Source organism: Mesocricetus auratus, unplaced genomic scaffold, assembly GCF_017639785.1.
Source record: "Mesocricetus auratus isolate SY011 unplaced genomic scaffold, BCM_Maur_2.0 Super-Scaffold_100009, whole genome shotgun sequence".
In the NCBI taxonomy this organism is placed as follows: domain Eukaryota; kingdom Metazoa; phylum Chordata; class Mammalia; order Rodentia; family Cricetidae; genus Mesocricetus; species Mesocricetus auratus.
Window position 1 is genome coordinate 46,771,955 of NW_024429193.1, and position 8,407 is coordinate 46,780,361.

At 39.2% G+C, this 8,407-nt stretch overlaps 1 protein-coding gene across 8 annotated transcripts in view; it reads left to right on the forward strand.

Annotated features, from left to right (window-relative positions):
- Ntng1 (netrin G1) overlaps positions 1-8,407 on the forward strand; it is a 335,913-nt gene that overhangs the window by 80,117 nt on the left and 247,389 nt on the right. The window lies entirely within an intron of this gene.

Here is an 8,407-nt window from a genome sequence, read left to right on the forward strand (position 1 = left end):
TGAGGCCTAGGGATTTTGATTTACATGAGGACCTAAATTTGATCCTGAGTACTAACGTAGAAGCAGAAGCAGAAGCAGCAGCGGCAGCGGCGGCAGAAGAAGAAGAAGAAGAAGAAGAAGAAGAAGAAGAAGAAGAAGAAGAAGAAGAAGAAGAAGAAGAAGAAGAAGAAGAGGAAGAGGAAGAGGAAGAGGAAGAGGAAGAGGAAGAGGAAGAGGAAGAGGAAGAGGAAGAGGAAGAAGAAATGCATACTGAGGCACTGGAGAGACAGAGACAGGCAGATTCCTTGGGATTCACTATGCAGTCGCAGCCATTCTAGCCTACTTGATAACTTCATGTCCAGTGAGGGATTCTGTCTCAAAAGAAAAGTTCAATGTCTCACAAATATATGTAACAGGATCCAGTTCTCTCTTCTGGCCTCCATACATGCATAGACACATGCACTCATATATGTATGTGTGCACAAATCCTCAAACACATAAGCACAATTAAATCATCCCCTCCACCTAAGGTGGACAACATTTGAGAAATGACAGCAAAAGTTGTCCTTCCAATTCCGTATGTACACACACATACACACACACACACACACACACACACACACACACACACACACACACTGAAAGAGAACGAGTGCGTTTATACATGTAAATATTCATTTATACATATACTCATACACAAAATAAAACAGTGAAAGCAAGATTTGGGCAATATTGATAGCAGAAACCTGTGCATGTAGCTTGATTCTTCCATCAGGTACTAGAAAGGCTTAGTGTAGATAATGCTTATAGGGTATCAACAGGACCTAACTTCTAAGGGCCATGCTTGAATTAAATGTGACAGACAGATAAATTCCTAGGACAGTATTTGGAATATAGCTAAAACATTATAAATACTCATTAAAATATTGTTGTCAATTGTCACATAATAGTATTCCAGTTGGTTGTAAAGTTATGAACCACTTATTAGGCTTGGAACTTGTGCCAGGTATTGACAGATGCATAAAAAACCGCCTGTGGAATGAAGATGTTGGTGTGAAAAAAACGCTTTAGCAATGAGAGCCCATGAAACTCAAATACTTACTTAAAGAGTGGGCAAAGAAGATGGGGCAGTCTCAGGATATTGACCGAATCCATGAAAAAGAAGGGTGAGTGGTAGCTTTTAGATTAGGGACAGATGTGGTGAAGATATAGGATTAATTCAGTGTCACCTAGGAGCATCCAAAGTTGCAGGTCTAATAGAAACATCATCATTCTGTTTCAGGGCTTAATAAAATAATATTAGCTTGCATTTTATTTAAGTTTTTCATTTTATTTGTTTATTGTATATGTATGTGTGTCAGCACGTTTGTGTGGAGGGTGAGTTGAGTGAGTTAAGAATGTCTGGGAGAAAGCATGGTCATCACATACTATTCCATGGGGCGTAATGCTCATAAAAGAAAGAGAAAAGAAAGATGATAAAGAGTATGATAAGGAGAATTACAGAGGAGTAAGTTGTGTCCATGGAAAAGATTTTAGGGCACATGAAGGCTGGGGCCCGGAAACGCCCTAGTATTTCAAGAAAAAGAGAAGGATATATATATATATATATGTATATACATATACATATATATATTTAATAATATTTTAAATTAAAGTAAAATATTATAATGACCCCATTTTTGTTGCATCAGAGATGACTTTTTATTTCATTAATTTGGAAAAATCAATCTAAAATTATGTCAGATTGAGGTATGGACCTTAGACTGGGTAAGAAGAGATTTTATAAAGTTCTGTACAAAGATTTGTGACAGTAACTATCAACAGTTTGGGGAATAAATGATATTATCTCCTTATTAGGAATTTTTGAAACTGTTAGTCTGCAATGCTATTATAAGAAGTTTTCATTAGAGAAAGAGGTCATATATTTGATTTGCTAACCCCTCTGGGTCAAATGACTTGTCATATTTGGAGGCAATATAACTTACCCTAAGAAACTATAACGTGTATCAGTCTCTTTTCTGTCACTATGAGGAAATACCTCAGCAAATTAACTTAATTCAGAAGCTCTGGTCTTCGTCACCTGGCGCTGCCACTGTGGGCTTGTGCTAACGCAGCCCCTCATGGTGGGGAGCACGTAGTGACCGCTCTCCTCATGACAGAAAAGAAACAGATCAAGAGAGAAGGGACCTTAGACAAGATAGATTCACATTTGGCAGGTCTCCAGTGACCAACTTCTGCCAGCTACTGTCTCTAGTGCTTGCTTTACCTTACTTGCCACTGATGCCATCAGCTGATGAATTCATCAATGCATTAACCCACTGGTTAATTAAGATCCCTAATCACGCAATGATTTCCTTAGAGCCTTTAAGCTTGCAACTAAACCTTTTAACACATGAACCTCTGGTGGATATTTCAGATTAAATAATAATACACCTGTTTTGCAAGAAAATGTTAAGGGTCATAAAGAACACCTGAATGAATGAGTGAATGAATGAATCAGTATGTCACTTCAATCTTATTGGCATTGTGCAAGGAAACAATCATGTATATACCCTGATAGGAAGGATGATAGGTTTATCTGAAAATCTGAGTTTGAGGATACAAAATCATAAGCCAAAGTGCACATTCTGGGAGTTTCCTTTACTGAAAGGGATTGCAGTAAAAATATTTGCCCATGGAGATCTAAGAAACACATTTAAAGAAAATGGATGCTTCTCTGACATTTGAGTGCACTGATCACTGCACTGTAAGACTGATGATTTATGACATAATCTGACTTGTAGTGAACCCCAGTTTTTCTGTACATTCTGTCTATTTTCCCTTGTCTATATCCCCAATACACAAGTCCCCAAGAGGATTGTAGAGTATGCACCCCCTTGAAGAAGCTATTTGGAAAGACTCTGTGCTTAGATTTTTCTTGGTCTCCAAAGATTTTGCTAAATGGATTTGATTCAGTATTCCTACATGGGATGCTGCTGTTCAAAGTGGTCCCTCCTGGATTACTGTCTGCTTTTATTCTGAGCCATTGCATGGTATTTAACAGAAGCGGTAGGACTTCAGTGTATTCATTTATTTGTGTAAGGCAAATAAAAAAATTAGATTACATCTGAATTCTTATTTTATTACCGAGGCCAAATCTATAGTGCTTAAAGATATGAACTTTGGTGGACTGGGGCTTGTGGCTCCTTCTGTACAGTGCTTGCCTTAATAAGCACACAGATCTAATTTTGAGCCCCAGAACCCACAAAGCAGTGCCAGATATGGTACATTTGAGATCTCAATGCTTCAGAGATGTAGATGGGAGGACCTGTGGGATTCTGGCCAGCCAGTCTATCCTAAGTGATGATCTGTAACCAAATAAAGACCCTGCCTCAAAAAAGTAGTGCATATTTCTAAGAATGACACCAGTGGCTGTCTTCTGGATTCTACATGTACACATGTGCAAGCATAAATACAAAATGAACAAACATATGAACATACACATATACATACATACACACACATTCTCTCTCTCTCTCTCTCTCTCTCTCTCTCTCACACACACACACACACACACACACACACACACATATAAGGTATGGATACTTATATAAGAGAACCTAGTTTGAAATCTACCCTGCAGACAGTTGGCATCCCCACTATTTCCTTTATAAGGCTAGAGTGAATAGCAAATGACACAAAGCACATTTGTTACTTAATCTGATAGGTAGCATATAAAACTTAATAAATGTCAGTGATTTCTAATCATTGCTGCTGTTCTTAGTAAACACACAGATAACACAGCTCCAAGGAAATAAAAGTTAGTCTTAAGGGAAAGCATGAATGTACCACTCCATCAGAACATAAGAATTAGGTGGGCTGGATGGTGGTGGCACATGCCTTTAATTCCAGTACTTGGGAGGGAGAGGCAGAGGAAGGTCGACTTCAGTGAGTTTGAGGCCAGGCTGATCTACAAAGTGAGTTGCAGGACAGCCAGGTTTGTCTCACAGAGTAGCCCTGTCTCAAAAATCAAATCAAAACAAAACAAAAACAAAAACAAAAAAAGAAATAGGTGGAATGGGAGTGGAAGAATCAGCAATTTCCTTCTGGTGCTCAGAGACCAAGGATTAAAAACTTGACTTTTGAAAGATGCTTTCTGGGACTGACAGATATCACAATTCAGATGTCCCTTTAATAGGTCAAGGTGGGCAGGAAGCACCTATTCATAGAACAAAGGAAACTGGGGTGCACTTTAAAACCAGTCTTGCCTATCTTCAGTGATGGATGCTATTTGAAAATACATAAAACATCTCTGCAAATTTTCTGTGTAGTTAAGACAACATGAATTGGCAGTTCAAATGTTGCTTTGGGATTAGACAGATTTTGTTTTGAATCCCAGATAGGTCACTTCACAGCTATGAGCACATAAGCAAGATATAAAACCTTTTGCAAACCATATCTTCTTCCTTTTGTGGGAATTAATTTAGAGGCTGAAAGCCAATTAACAGAGAGCATGGCACGAGCTACCTAATCGATACACGTTATATTTGCTATATATGAGAACATGACCTTGGAGTGTATCCAGGCAAATGAAAACTTTATAACAAGAAAATTCTCATGTGAGTGAAGATGAAGTAGAGAACTTGGTTTTCAACCCTCAATTACACTATTAGTATAGAAACTGTTTAAAAATATTTTCTGTAGACTTTTTGCAAATAACTAGCATCTTAATTGTTGAAATGACCACTAAAAACTAAAGTCCAGAAACTCAAGAAATGGGTGGATCAGAACTCTGGAAGCACAAGGTCTGTGCATCCAGCAGGCATCCAGAAATTAATTTGCTGTGGAAACCTTGTTTTAGTGTTCTGAATAGGCAGCTGTCAATCATCTGTACTGATAGACAAATACAACAGGACTCAGAAAGCTTAAAGCATTTTGCCAAAACTTTCCCAGCTCATGAGAGGAGACAGGATCTGGATTCTGATCTACTCTCTTTAAAGAAACTTGGCCTCCAATGTCATTTGTGTAGTATACAGAAATGCCACATCATTTTGACTGTTGTACAAAAACAACAGCGGAACTCCCACCATGCACTGGTGCAGTCTTGTGCATCTTAATTTGACTGAATTTATCCCAGATGTTAGAAGCTAAATGTGAAACACTGCTTCGCGTCTTTGTGTCCCTCCCTGCCATTCACACTCAGCCATTCACACAGTCAGAAAGAAAATGCTGCTACATCTGAGATAAATGCTGTGTTCCTGTTACTTTCCCACTGTGTAAGAGAAGAATTTGGGGATTAATGTGACAGAAGTTTTATTTCTCAGGAATAAAACATGTGTAGATTCACACGCCTCCAGGGCAACTGTGTGCAGGTGCAAAGCTTAGCACCCAGCAGGTACCTTCGTGGCAGTTTCCTATCCAACTTCAATTTGCGATAGTCTACTTTCCTTAGAACCTCAGGAGGTTTCCTCAAGCTACATCAGCCTGGGGTGACAGACTGATAGGATGGTAGTAACAAGCAATAACTCTTTGATTGCCCACCCCTTACTTAGTGAGCTCAACCCATCCTTATGGAAAGATTTCCTCCGCTATTCCAGGGGGATTTCTTCACAAACAGAATCTTCCCAGATTCAACAACTATTCTTTCTGGCACATACTAATTTCCACACTGTGGACTTAGGAGACTTTTGATTTGTTCTCTACTCTAGGTGCCTCCAAACAAATAAATAAGTAAACATATAAACAAACAAACAGATAAATAAGCAAATAAATGAATAAATGAAAGTCCCCAGGAAACTACATGATCCACCAATATCTTTCAGTGTTTTTCGGAATTTTTGCAACATTAACTCCTTTTCCATATGCTTCAGATTGTGATAGAAGATCAATTTCCCTACCTGAACACAGTTGTGGGTCGGTATAGTAGTTTGACGGTGGAAGGCAACCTTGGCGGGTTGGAGTCAAGGGGCATCACAAAGTCAAACCATGCAACAGAACTAGTATGGGAGGTTTACTGGGGGGAGGTGCAGAGGTGGCCTCTGAGGGAGAGTGGAAGGAAAAGGGAATCCGGTTATATCCCCCTTTATAAGAGGATATGACACATGTACATAGGGAGAGAGCTCTACTTAGTGGTTACAGTGTCACATATTGGCTTCTGCTCATGATGACATGACATGTCTTTCTAGATCCCTGAGAGCAGGCCAGTGTAAATGCGTGAAAGCTAACAGTCAGTGTAAGGGTATAGATAGAGTCAGGCCCCCTCATCCAAGGTCTGTGTCTCAATCTTTCTGGTTGAAGTGTAACCTCGGACAACTCTTAATCTCTTTTTCCTCATTGATGAGTTTCTGACCTGTAAACTGGGATTAATAAAAGTATTGCCTTTATGGAGTTGAACCTAGTTAAGAATGAGGCTTGATGGTACACACTTTAATTCCAGCACTCAAGAGGCAGAAGTTTGCAGATCTGTCTTGTGTGAGTTGGAGGCCAACCTAGTCTGTGAAGTGAGCCAGGGATACACTATAAAGAGAAACCTCCATCTCGAAAAACCCAAAAGAAAAAAAAGTGAGGCTTGGCCATTGTTGGTACTATACGGAAATCCAGAACACTCCAACTTAGGTCTTCAGGAGAACATAGAGAGGTTACTCTTCTACTCTTTGGATTTGGATTTGCAGTTACTGTCCCTGGCACTCACCATGAGCTAGATGTGTGGTGTGGTGTGGTGTGTGTGTGTGTGTGTGTGTGTGTGTGTGTGTGTGTGTGTGTGTTACTAGAACTATTTGGGTATTTAACGACATAGCCAGCTCCTCAGCCCTACCCTTAAATCACATTTGTTGCCTTAATGATTCCTTTCTTGGAATTCACTCTTGCCACTCATTCCTATTGTAACTGGCTTACCATTATCCCAGAGCATCCAAAACACCAAGCTGTCTAATGTTGGAATTCCTGGTTAAGTTGAATTTTGGCTCTAGCTGGAAAAAAGCATTCAGACCCCTGCTCCACCTCTCTTCCTCTCTCTCCTCCTCCTTCCTTCTCTCCCTCTTTCTTTCCTACACACACATTCCAAATTCATATTTCATTACCTGAAACACCATTACCATTGCCAATACAATTACTGTTATATCAACTTAGACATTTTTTATTTCTTATTAACTCTTATTCCAAGGTATTTTTGCTACTGAAGCTTCAACAAAGCCTTACTGTAAGTTGTGGGTATTTTACAGGAAACTTCCCAATCTTTCCATAACATTCCTTGTTTCTTTTTTGGTTAGTGAAACTGGAATTTCAGGAGTGTTTCCTAGTGAAAATACTCATGTTGTCTGTTTATTAAAGAATATCTACTTCTGTCAGCTCCTCACAGTGAATTGTCTGTGCTCTTTCTACACTCACTCAGCCACTACAAAAGCACCAGCAAATCCTCATGAACCTGCTCTTTTATCATCTTGAAGAGATTTACTTTATTTTCCTAGATGTACAATAAATCACTAGGATTCTTTTAGAAAGGGAAAAATTGAAAGAATGCCCCCAAGATAGAAACAAATGCATTATCTTTTAACTCATAACTCATGTAGACTGAAATATCTATTTGTTACTCTTCTCTGTTTCTTGATTTCTCTCAATATTGAAAAGGTTCTCCCAATTCCCTTGTTACATGGCAGGGAGTTTTGAACTTAGAATGTCGGACCCAACTAAAATGTTGAGCAATCTAAAATCCACACATATATTCAGTTTTGGTCTAATTCATGGGGAGATTCCCAGTCTAGGTTAAAGGAAGCACCTCTCATGTTTATAACAGTCAAAGGTTCCCTCCTGGTTATGCATGGCAGTCAGTCACTTCCATGTTATGTTATCTCAGAGACTTGAGGTCAGCACATCTTTTAAGAAGCTGAGAAATGATGCTATCAGTCAGTAATACTGACTGGATGTTGTCTGCGTGGCAACCTCTGGACTATGTAATGTAGAATAACTTTACAAATACAAGTTGTTATTTCATTCTTACAAATAAGAACACTGAGATTGGGGAAATTAAATATAGCACCAATGTGGATTCATGTCTAGAATTAATAGTATTTTGCCACTCTGATAAGACTATAAAACCTAGATCAATAACACACACACACACACACACACACACACACACACCAGTGTCAGCCTTTCAGGAACCTTAGCCTGCATCTTGCAAAAACCAGTATTGTGGTTGTAAATATCAAGGCAAGATTGTAATGAATGAAGCTGTATCCAGTGGTTCTCCTACTGAGGGTGGTATCACTGCTCCTCCTACCTCTGTTGCTCTGGTTATGATTAAGGACATTGGCATAGCTCAAACAGGCAATGGGTAAGAATGTCTTGAGTATGCATGAAGTAGAACTCCAGAGTGACTTCACTATAGATACCTGTCAAGGAAGCATAACCAGAGGTTCAGCCTAGCATATAAATGAACAGGTTGGAACTG